Genomic DNA, 12,499 nt, shown 5'->3' with positions numbered 1-12,499 from the left:
AGGGATGATTGTTTCTTATGATGCATATACAGCTATTTCTTGATTTTTTTTCCAAGTTAGCTATCTACCATTGACTTCCTGCTATAAAAGATGAAGATTCCATTTCTTACATACCACCCCTCCATGCACACGTACACTTTTTCCTCCCCGCCCTCCCATTAGAGCTGTACTGTAATTTTTGGTAAGATCAATATTCAGCACTGATGACTCTCAAATTTATATCTCCAACAGAGTTCTTTTTGGAGTCTGGACCATATCCAAGTGCTTACTAAACGTCTATACGTTAATATCTAGTAGGCATCTCAAACTTAATTTGTTCAAAACTGAGCTCTTGATTCCCCTCCAAAACCTGCTCCTCTCATTGCATTTTCCGTCTCAGTAAACGGCAATACCATTTTCCCAGTTGCTCAAGTCAAGAACCCTGGAGGCATCGCTGACTTCACTTTTACTCTCTCATCCCTTATCTGATCTGTCAGCAAACCCCTGTGGCTCTACCTTCAAAATACATCCAGAATCCGACCCCTTCTCACCACTTCCATGGTACACCCATGTCCACCCCCATCCCCACCCAACTCCCCAGATCCAAGACACAAGCGCTCTCCCTTGAATCACTGCAATGGCCTCCCAGTTAGTTTTCCCACTTCTGACCTTGGTGCTTTGGTCTATTTTCAACAGAGTGTTCCAGTAAAAATAAAGGTCATATCATGCCTCTCCTCGGCTCCAAAGCCTCCAGTGGCTCCTCATTGCACTGCGGGAACGTCAGTGGTGCTAAGATTCCTGGACCAGTAAATCCAACTGGCCCCTGGCTCATCTGTTACCCAAGCACACAAGCCTAACTCCTATTATCTCTGGTTTTCTGGAAAGTCTGCAAGGTTAAACCTCCACTTAAAATATCAACCACAAAATCAACTCAGCCTTTGCCTGTTAAGTTTATAATGATCTCCATAAAGACTTTTTTCACCGTCATAAACAGGAGTCCTTGTCATTGCCCTATGCTTAGGATGAGGACTCTAGACTATTTTTCTACCCAGTCTAAATAGCAAATCCAGCTTTGATTTCCTTAATGCGGAGAAAGGAAAAATACCTGCTCATTTTCCTAAACTATCCTCCATATATTCAATCCTCTGGTTCGTTACACAAAACATCTGCTGCCTTTTCAGGGTCCTAACCTGAGGAGCAAACAAGACTTTTCAGAAAGAGACGGCGGCACATTTACTGGGGCCACCCTTTGGATACCTTAATACCTGTTTCCTTTTGTTTGCAAATGGCTCTGCCCTTAATTAGCATGAAATTGCTGATCCAGTAATTGTTCTATTAACCCACAGTAACCATCTTAATCTGTGAAATGCAAGTATGTTATCTAGGAAGTAGTGTCACCGGAAGGAACTGAGATATAGAATTTCCTTCGTGGGTTACAAAAGCAGCATTGGAAGGATTTATAGAAAAATTGTCATAAGCTAGTTAGGAAGCATGCTTATGAAAATAATCTTTTTTGAACCTATTTTTCTCTGATATACTGGAAGAGGATAGTGGCAAAGGCATTATCTTCTGCTGAGGCTATTAGACCCTCCTCCCTTGCCTTCCAGTGAAGGAGGGTCCGTGGGGGAGGGAAACCTGCCTCTCTAGGTCTTTTTTATTTCCCCCCCAATAAACTTATTTATTTTTGACTGCGCTGCGTTGGGTCTTCGTTGCGGTGCACGGGCTTCTCATTGTGGTGCACAGGTTTCTCACTGTGGTGGCTTCTCTTGTTGCGGAACATGGTCTCTAGGTGCGCAGGCTCAGTAGTTGTGGTGCACGGGCTTAGTTGCCCTGCAGCATGTAGGATTTTCCTGGACCAGGGCTCGAACCCGTGTCCCCTGTATTGGCAGGCAGATTCTTAACCACTGCACCACCAAGGAAACCCCTCCCTAGGTCTTTTGCTGGTTAAACTACTTCTTGGTTCTGGCCCTAATCCCTATGCGTCTTTATTTATTCGTTCAAGCTCGGGGGGGATTCAATCCGCTTTCCTTTCCTCTTCGAGTCTTTTACTAAGTATCTATCTCTTAGAGTTCTTCCAACACTGACTTCAGCCTTCTCCGTTTCCCTTTTCCTTGCTGTCCATAATTCTCTTATTCACAAATATTTGCTGAACACCTACTATGTTTTTATAAGTGTTTACATCAGACTCCATCTCTGCCCTGGTGGAAATCACAAGGGGGAGGAAGGCAGGCAGATAGTAAACAATCAGACAACCTACATATTCACAAGAAGATGTATGATCTTGTACTTTTCAGTATTTCGGAAGTTCAAATACATCTTAGAGGTGATGAGAGCGAGAGAGAAAGAAGGAAGAAGAGGAGGTAGGTGTGGGAAGAAGAGAGAAACTTTCCAGTCGCCAAGTTAGAGAACACTGCAATATAGTCATATTTTAATACTTTTAGTTTTTGCCTCTGCTATTTGCCTGTATGCTTCTAAATAGTGTGCTGAAGCTGCTCTCTTATGCTGTGTTCCTCCCAAGAGCAGAGCCTGGGGCAAGAGCTCGCATATGGACAGTTTACTTGGGGCCTGATGCCCAGGAGTGGGAGTGAGGGGCTGGGCAGAGTGCGACAGGGCAGGAGGGAGGGCCCTTTCAAGGTGCATTGTGATTGTCACCACCATGGACCACTAGGGTTCAGTCCTGCTGGGCCCTTCTGAGGAGCCATGTAGAACATGCCTCAGAATTGTCTACCCATGGATAGAAGGGGGAACATTTTTCCACCAGCTTCATATTTCCACATGCATGAGGGCCGTACTGCATGCTGGAGAAGTGCCAGGTGTGCGGTGCAGCTGAGGCGAGGTGCTGTCATATTACATAGCTCAAAGCAGGTTGCTGAAGCAGTGGTTGGGGAAAGAGGTGGGCTGAGAGGAAAAGGGGGACAGAAAAAATGTCCCATATAACTGCTATTTTTTTCTTTTTTAAATGAGAATGTTCATAGCAGCTTTATTCACAATAGGCAAAAACTGGAAATAACCCAAAAGTCCATCTACAGGAGAATGGATAAACAAAATGTAATATATTTGTCCGATGAAATTCTACTCAGCAACAAAAAAGAATGGAGTGCTGATATACAACAACATGGGTGACCCAGACACGGCACTAAGCAAAAGAGTTTGAAAACCAAAGAATACACACTATAAGATTCTTCTTATGAAATTACAGAATAGGAAAAACTAATCTATGGGTGGGGGACCAGAACAGTGACTGTCTCTGGTGGGGTATGGGGATTAACTGCAAAAAAGCATGAAAGAACTTTCCAGAATGATAGAAATGGTCCATATCTTGATAAAGGTATGGATTGCATGGGCTTATGCATTCATCAAAATTCATTAACTTGTACATTTAAGATGTATACATGTCATTCTGTATACATTTTACCTAAAAAAACCCCCAAAACTATAAAGAAACACTTAGCTAGTAGATTTACCTCTAACAGTGGTACAGGTTAGTAACTCAAATTACCTTCTGTGTACTCAAGTCTTGAGCAAATGAATAGGATATATTTAGGATAATGAGAGTTCTGTTCTCACTATTGGAAAAGAGGAATTATAGATATGGACAGAGGGGAGACGAGAATGTGGCCTGTGGTTTTGGTTTGGAACTAGATGCATCAATATGATCTCATGGTTTTATATGGATAGAGATAGACCTGTATATATATGTACACATACACAAGTACACACACATACACACACTTCCTAACTCTATCTGCTCAGAGGACCTAGAAGCAATGATGCACCAGGAATAGTGAGCACATATAGAGCCCAGATCTTGGTTTCTAAATACCACTTTCTACTGAAAGGAACCAGGGCTCTTTGGAGAAATGGCTGACTCTAGGGAAAGCACGAAATGACCCCAACACATCTTCTGCCATTAAATAAGAAAGTGGCTCAAATGCTGATGGGGAGATATCAAAAGAACAGAGGGACCAGTTGGAGTTCCCAGTGGTTAAATCTGGGGCAATTTGAGCATGAAGATAAATAAGGATTGTGATGGAAGTTAACTGTCATGGAGCCCATGACAAACTATATTGGAAATGATGCTGCTGAAGTAACAGTAATTAAAAAATGAAGCAGGAATGGCAGCAACTGGAGACCATGCCCTGTTCAAGATAGTACTTACTGTTAATGCCCTGATAAATAGCATCCTCTCCCCAAACTGCAGGAATTCCAACTATCCAAGTATGCACAAGTGCTGCCAATTTGCTAAGAGCTTCAAGGCGGCCAGCCAGACTTCTGCCTAGTGCCCCAACTTAGAATCCTGTGTCAATTCTCACCACTTCTAAACCTAGTACCAGTAACTATAGCACACCTAAGTAGCAGGTATAAGTTCACAAACTCAAGGTGTGCAAAAAAAAAATTCTATTTCTTCATTTTCTTTATATCAAAGTAAATCTTTCAACCCTCTGGCCTGCTAGGCTGGGAGAAAATGACATTTCCATTGTTATGAGGTCTCTCTCTTCTCTTCCCTGACCCTCAGTGGAAGGCACAAGTTCTATGTGGTGCGGGGAACAGGCGAGGTCACTCTTCTGGGTTTTTCGTCCTCTTTGTTATCTCCATTTTCTAAATGCACCACAGACTCTTGAAGGCTCTGCTTCCTTGGAGCCGGGAGCCCTATAGTAAGGGACCAGCCTCCCATGGCCCTTCTAAATCTCAGCACTTCCACTGGAGACAGCAGAGAACAAAGCCAAGGACTGGAAGAAATCCCTCCTGCTGCCCTGCCTTTGCCTCAAAGGTGCTCCTCTGCCCACTGGTGTCTGCAAAGGAAGAGAGCATTATTTCTCTAATCACTCTGGTTTTAGGAAGATAAAGGCCTGAAGAAAAAGTGTCTTTTGAGTAATTTCATTTTGGACACAGTAGCCCCCAACTTCCTCTGAGGCACAGTGTTAATGAGGGAGCACAAAAGCCCTGCCCACCTTGGTGGAACAGGGGAGGAGAAACTGTTAGAAGAGATGCCCCAGTAAATTATCCTGTCACATAGATTATGTGTAAGTGACCCTGGGTTGTTTACAAAATTTTGAAACCTATGACTTGTGTATTAGTCACTCATAAGAATCAAGAGAGGACTTGCATTTTTAGATCACTTTAGGTTCGTCGGAGGAACTTTGTGGTCCACTGACCTTTCTTCAGGATCCTGACCTGGTCCAACCTCCCATCCTTGGAGGACGCCCATTACAGCATCGTCACAGGGAAGTTGCCAGACACTGCTCGACATGTCCAAGCACAGGACATAGCTGCCTCTCAGGGCAAATCATGCCCTTTCTGATTTAAACCAACTTCTGCCTCTTTAACTTCTTTTCACTGATCCATGTTTCACCCATTGAAGCTGCCCTGAATTTGTCTAGCTTACTAGCAGTGGTTCCAGGGACATAATTTTAAAGTTTTTGCAGAACTTTGAGGAATAATCTGCTCAGGCCTGGAGTGTTAAACTCTTTTAAAACATCTAGATATTCTCTTAAGTCTGTTCTCCTCTTTAAGGATTTGAAAATTTTCTCATTAAAAAAAAACAAACTATATTGAAATCAAGTAGTTCTTTTTTCTTTCATTGCTTAACTTTATTCTCTTTATCTAAATAACAGAAGTTCATAGTTTTTAAAAATAAGGAAAAAAGACAGATCAAGAGAAGTAAAATTACCCATAAACTCAACACTCAGATCTCTCTTTTTAATGGATACATATAGGCATAATTATATATTTACCAAGTATCCCACTGGCTGTACTGTTTTGAACTTGCTTTCTCCACTTAGTAATATGTCTTAAAAGGGCTTGTGTTCCCCACACTAGTCACTTGTCATTATACCCCAGTCTCAAGCTGTGAGTTACCTCTTTGTTATCCTTATTTCAAATATATCTATTTTTTAAATCTCCTGAATATTTTGTTCTTTGGGTTTCTGTACCATTTTTTTGTTCCATAATTTTCATTGACTTGATTCTGTATACATCCTTCTATATAAACAATATCATAATCTATAAACAATACCTTATAATCTGTCCCTGTGTGTCACCCATGAACAACCTGACTGTCTTTAGATGTCTTCCCATTTCTTCTTCAAAAAAGAACATCACTTGTAATTGCTTGTTCAGAATTTTGCCGCTGTTAAGCCCTCACCCCTCCTAAGCCAACTAAGCTTTTAGAGTCTCTGGCCTTGGAGTCAGATCTATTTCTTCCCTCTGAACATTTCTGACATCTGCCTTCCTAAAATCTAGGGTACGTAGTCAACGGAGCCCAGAGCTGGGGATCCAGCACAAAGTTGGCCAGGTCCATCCTGACATTTTGAGAACTTGTTGCTCTGTCCATCCCTCCTCCTCAACACACATACACACACACACGTGCACGCGCACGCACACACACGCACACACACAGGCTACTCACCCCTGCGCTCAATGGTTGATCTATGGACTATCCTTGGCTCCAGGGCCATAGTCAGCGGGACTGGGGTGGAGAATGTCTGGTTCAAACCAAGCCAGTAGCTTCTCTCTCCTGGGCACATGGAACGGGGATACAGGGACTGTCTGTCTCTCCCAGGCGTTTGCATGGGAAGCGGTAGGAGGCACAGCCCAGAGCGGCCACATCTGGCCCAGATGGAGGCAGATGACACAGAACTGGTTTTCCGAGAGAGAAGAACGAAGCAGGCACAGAGAAGGAAGTGGAGACGCTACAGCAGACACACTTGTTGCCCCTCCCAGATCCCCTTGGGTTCCTTTTACCAGCTGTGTGTGCCCACTGCCAGCCTCTGCAAGCCTTGTCGCTCACGGCCCGCACTGGTGACTTTCTGGGGATCGCCCTTGTGTCCTGAAGCCACCCCATCCATGGGGCTAGAAGCCCCTGGGCGCTTTCTGTTTCCCTCTACGCCTCCCCTCCCTCCACTACAGTCATCAACTGATCAGTGCGCAAGTACACACGTCCATTTCCGTCGCTCGAGGCCTCATTTACACCCCTAAGCTCCCCTTACTAAGTCCCCCCTGGAGCATCTCACTGTTACCCGAATTCTGGGCATTGGGGAAAGCCTGATGCAGAACACATGGGAAACCAGGTAGCCAGAGAAATGGAGAGAGTGACCTTGGGCCTGAGAGATGACTAGTCTTGGTTCAGGTCCCCTGTGAGGCCCGAAGCTCTTCCCCTGTGGGTTCAGTGGTCTGCTCCTGAATCTTCAACTCACTCTCCTGGTGGGTTAGGCTTGAACCAGCCAATTTCTCTGACCTGTTACCCTGAAGACCTGACTCAGGCACCCGGCACGCCCTCCCTGCTGGCGGTCACTGTGCTCCAGAGTTCCCAAGCTTTAACTTTGATCAATTATTTATTTCCATTGGTCAGCATCTGGAGGTGATATTATCAGTAAGACAAGTTTAGAATTCATCAGAGACTCTGCTTTTACTGGAAAGTGGCTTCCAGAATAATTTCTAGACCTTTAAGTCACTCAATCACTGCAATTTTTGGCCATGCTTATGCTTCTATATTTATTTCTAGACCTTTATAGGCTACATATACATTATACTTATTTAGTTATATAAAAGAACTAATATTTAATATACATAAATATTTATTATATATGTGTGCCACTCTTGTCCTAGAGCAAAATTTTTTACCGTAATGAACAGCTTTAAAAATATTATTTTAATGGAAAGGTCATGTCCTTTGCCCTTTTATCCAAAAGTCTATTTATATAAATGCCAAAAAAAAAAGAGAAGAAGCTCATGTTCCTTATTTGGTGGTTGTGTTTCTTCTAATAGAGTCTGCCTCACAAAGATATTTTTGTTGCTGACACAGAGATTTTGTTTTTTGTTTTGCTTTTTAAGGTTCTTTACTAAAAGCCAGGGACTTCTTTGTACATCAGTTATCAAGTTTCTCCCAGGCCGTGATGAAAAGGAATATTGCTTAAAAGACTTTTCTGTCAGTAGATTAGGTGTTTCCATTGTGTTGAGAACACATTATACAATAATTGATAAATACAGAAAATCAGGCTTCACATTGTTCCTTAATAAAATAATGAAGTGGACGTAAAATCCTCGATGATTCCTTATGATGCTCAAAATTGAGATATGGGAAGGAAATGTTAGCCCCACATTGACTTGGAGAAACACAGGACTGGACATTAGTTCCCATTCCTCGTTCAATGCTTTGCTTTTTTCCATCATCTTTAAGGCCTTGTTCTTTTCCAATTTCTCCCCACACTGTTCCTTTGTTTTCAGCTGTCTTTTGACTCCCAGATCGTTTTCCACCTTTAAACACAAATGAGCAATGCTTAGGGGCTCTAAACATCGCCATCCAGCACCACCACAGACCCCTGCACTTGATTTGTTGAATGCTGACCGCAAGTCTGGAGGGCCCTTTGCACAGCTCCACACATAGAAAGATTTCAGTAAATGCTGGCTTAGTGGCTGGATCAAAGGAGAGATGGTGTATAGCGATCCCTCAGGAAAGGAAGGACGGACTAGGGTTCCACTCACTTAGTGATCGCACATATTACTTCTTTTTTTTTTTTCATATTACTTCTTTTGGAGCCCATTTTTAAATCTAAACCTCAGGACCCACGCCTTTCTGGAGGGCCGGGATTGTGTCATAGCCACATGTATAATAAAAGAATAACTGCTAACATTGAATGAGTACTTAACATATGCCAGGCGTTGTTTAATTGCCACAAAACTGAAAGAAGGAGGTAACACTGAATAACTTCATTGATTAGAATTATTAGAATTCATCAGAATTATTTCATTAATTCTAATATATATATACTAATGATATATATAACGATACTAATAATATTGATACTACTAATAAATATAAATAAATAAATATAAACTATATATATGCTAATATATTATGTATTAAGTATATATGTATATATCTTTTCACTAACATCTCAGAATCCTGATGCATCCTATAACTGATGGCATTTCACAGTTAGTCCGGACCTGGCAGCAGCAATACGTACTTGTCTTTGCCTGTGTATACACAGACTTGGTCTTTGCAATTAACATTAGTATTTCAACTGAGTTGCGCGCCTTGCTGGGACTACGTGAGCACAGAAAAACATGGGAATAGAGTTGGAAACGTGCTGCTGGAGAAATGATTGCACGCCTACATTTTCTTGCAAAGGCACAACCAAGGGCTTCATGGCCCTGAGAAAGGGAGATTCCCCATAGGCAGATGAAGCTGTGTCACCTTTAGCTCCTGAAATGTGCACAGAAGGACTGCCCATCACATACTGAGCAATGCAGTAGGAAATGTGAAAGCCATGGCAGGCTGGTGTGACCCATTCACACTCTATACAGGACTATTTTTTTAAGGCAACATGCCGAAGTTTCAATGGCAGTGTTTGCCTTTCTTAGAAGTAAATAAATAACGTATGCCTTTAATCAAAGATCTCTGAGATTTGATTACAGCTATTATCTCCCTTTTACAGATATAAAAACTGAGGATTGGGGCTTCCCTGGTGGCGCAGTGGTTGAGAATCTGCCTGCCAATGGAGGGGACACGGGTTCAAGCCCTGGTCTGAGAAGATCCCACATGCCGCGGAGCAACTAGGCCCGTGAGCCACAACTACTGAGCCTGCACGTCTGGAGCCTGTGCTCCGCAACAAGAGAGGCCGCGATAGTGAGAGGCCCGCGCACCGCGATGAAGAGTGACCCCCGCTTGCCACAACTAGAGAAAGCCCTCGCACAGAAACGAAGACCCAACACAGCCAAAAATGAATAAATTAATTAATTAAAAACAAACAAACAAACAAAAACAAAAAAACAAAAAATACTGAAGATTGAAGAAACTGGGTAATGTGCCCATTTCCCAGTGCTAGGAAATGATAGAGCCAGGATGCAAACCCCAGCCAGTCCGATCCTAGATCTCATGGTCCTTAATCACAAAACTGCCCTCACAGCACTTAGCACGGTGCCTGGTAAAATAAATGTTTGTCGGTACAAACCAAACTGTTTAAAGAGGGTTTATTCTTGGTGAGAAAAATAATCAAATATGTAGAGAATGTCTCTAAACATGGAAACATCATCATTCTGGTGGAAGAAAAACTCAGAGCATAGTTGCATCCAAAGCTGTGAGCCCAGGGATAAATGGGGCTCTGCAGAGGATCACAATCTCCACATGGTGTCCCATCCAGATCACTGAGTGGGGAGCACCAGGGTCATGAGTCATGTGTCATGGGCTGGGGTCCATGGGCAGCAGCATGCTTGTGAACCGCTGGCCTGGAGTTTGTAGGAGCCGGCCCCCAAGAGGCTAACTTCAACCTATCAACTGAATTATTTCTGATTTTGAAACTTAAAAGTTTTATTTTAACATTAATTTTTTTCTGATTACTAAAGTAACTCATGCCCAGAGAAAGACAAATATCATATGATATCGCATATATGTGGAATCTAAAAAAGTGGTACAAATGAATCTATTTACAAAACAGAAATAGAGTCACAGATGTAGAAAACAAACTTACAGTTACCAAGGGGGAAAGGGGAAAGGGATAAACTGGGAGATTGGGATTGACATATATACACACTACTTTGTATAAAATAGATAACTAAGGCTTCCCTGGTAGCACAGTGGTTAAGAATCCGCCTGCCAATGCAGGGGACACGGGTTCAAGCCCTGGTCCGGGAAGATCCCACATGCCGCGGAGCAACTAAGCCTGTGTGCCACAACTACTGAGCCTGAGCTCTAGAGTCCACAAGCCACAACAACTGAGCCCACATGCCACAACTACTGAAGCCTGTGCGCCTAGAGCCCGTGCTCCACAACAAGAGAAGCCATGACAATGAGAAGCCCGTGCGCCGCAACTAGAGAAAGCCAGCGCACAGCAACGAAGACCCAACACAGGCAAAAAATAAATAAATAAGTAAATAAATTTATTTAAAAAAAAGATAGATAACTAACAAGAACCTACTGTATAGCACAGGGAACTCTACTCAATACTCTGTAATGACCTATATGGGAATAGAATCTGAAAAAGAGTGGATATATGTGTATGTATAACTGATTCACTTTGCTGTATAGCAGAAACTAACACAACATTGTAAATCAACTATACGCCAATAAAAATTAATTTTAAAAAATGGAGATATTAATTCCTATGTAGAACTGTTGCAAGTATTAAATGAGATCTAATATCTGTAAGAAAAAAAATAAAGTAACTCATGCCCCCCAAATTAAAAAATTCATAAGAGGGCTTCCCTGGTGGCGCAGTGGTTGAGAATCTGCCTGCTAATGCAGGGGACACGGGTTCGAGCCCTGGTCTGGGAAGATCCCACATGCCACGGAGCAGCTGGGCCCGTGAGCCACAATTGCTGAGCCTGCGCGTCTGGAGCCTGTGCCCCGCGACGGGAGGGGCCGCGATAGAGAAAGGCCCGCGCACCGCGATGAAGAGCGGTCCCCGCACCGCGATGAAGAGTGGCCCCCGCTTGCCGCAACTGGAGAAAGCCCTCGCACGAACCGAAGACCCAACACAGCCAAAAATAAAAATAAATAAATAAATAAAAATCAAAAAAAAAAAAAAAAAAATTCATAAGAAAATTGTGGCCACTGTGACCACTCTGGTGTACATACGTTTTCAAGTTTTGAATCAGGTGGCTTTGCAATGTTTTCTGTGGACTTAGTATATTTCATAAATACCTTCCCAGACACTAAACATCTAGAATATAGTTTTCCATCATGCAAATATGGTCTTCTTCAAACACTTAAAACCTGTATAAAGTGGAAAAGTCCTTGAGATAAGGTTTACTGTATACAGAGTAAGCCCTAAATAGACAATGAGATTTCCTCAGACAGAATTTAAATGTAGTTGGTTTTTAAAAATGAAATGATGAGAAACTGTTTTCTCAGTGTCCCCTTGAGACTCTCCCTTCCTGGCCCTTCCCAAACTTCCCAAATCAAATGCTTCTTTTTTATATTTAACTATCTGAAATATGATGTATTGGTTTCCTAGGGCTGAGGTAACAAAGTGCCACAAACTGGGTGGCTTCACAACACAGGAATTTATTCTCTCACAGTCCTGGAGGCTGAAGGTCCAAACTTCAAGGTGTTGGCAGGGCCACGTTCTCTCTGAAGGCTCCAGAGGAGGACCCTTCCTTGCCTCTTCCAGCTTCTGACAGCTGCCAGAAATCCATGGCGACCCTTGCCTTGTAAAGGCATCACTCCAATGCCCGCCTCCATCTTCACATGGCCATCTGCCCTGTGTCCTTCTCCTCCTCCTTTTAAGGTCACCAGTCATGTTGAATTAGGGGCCCACCCTACTTCAGTATGACTTCATCCTATTTTTTTTCTTTTATTATTGTTACTTCTTATTGTGGTTAAAATATACATAACAAAAATTTACCATTTTAACCAGTTTTAAGTGTACAATTAAATAGCATTAAGTACATTTACACTGTTGCACAATCATCTGCATTATCTATTTCCAGAACTATTTCATCATCCCATACTGAAACTCTGTACCCATTAAAAAATAACTTCCCAGTCTCCCTCCTCTCAACCCCTGGTAACATCTAT

At 42.6% G+C, this 12,499-nt stretch overlaps 1 pseudogene; it reads left to right on the top strand.

Annotated features, from left to right (window-relative positions):
- Positions 1 to 8,391: 8,391 nt before the first annotated feature.
- LOC114235847 (U6atac minor spliceosomal RNA) lies at positions 8,392 to 8,494 on the top strand (annotated as a pseudogene).
- The last annotated feature ends 4,005 nt before the right edge of the window (positions 8,495 to 12,499 follow it).

Source organism: Balaenoptera acutorostrata, chromosome 18 (assembly GCF_949987535.1).
Source record: "Balaenoptera acutorostrata chromosome 18, mBalAcu1.1, whole genome shotgun sequence".
In the NCBI taxonomy this organism is placed as follows: Eukaryota; Metazoa; Chordata; class Mammalia; order Artiodactyla; family Balaenopteridae; genus Balaenoptera; species Balaenoptera acutorostrata.
Note: the sequence above shows the minus strand (reverse complement) of the source record. Positions and strands in the feature narration are given on the sequence as shown.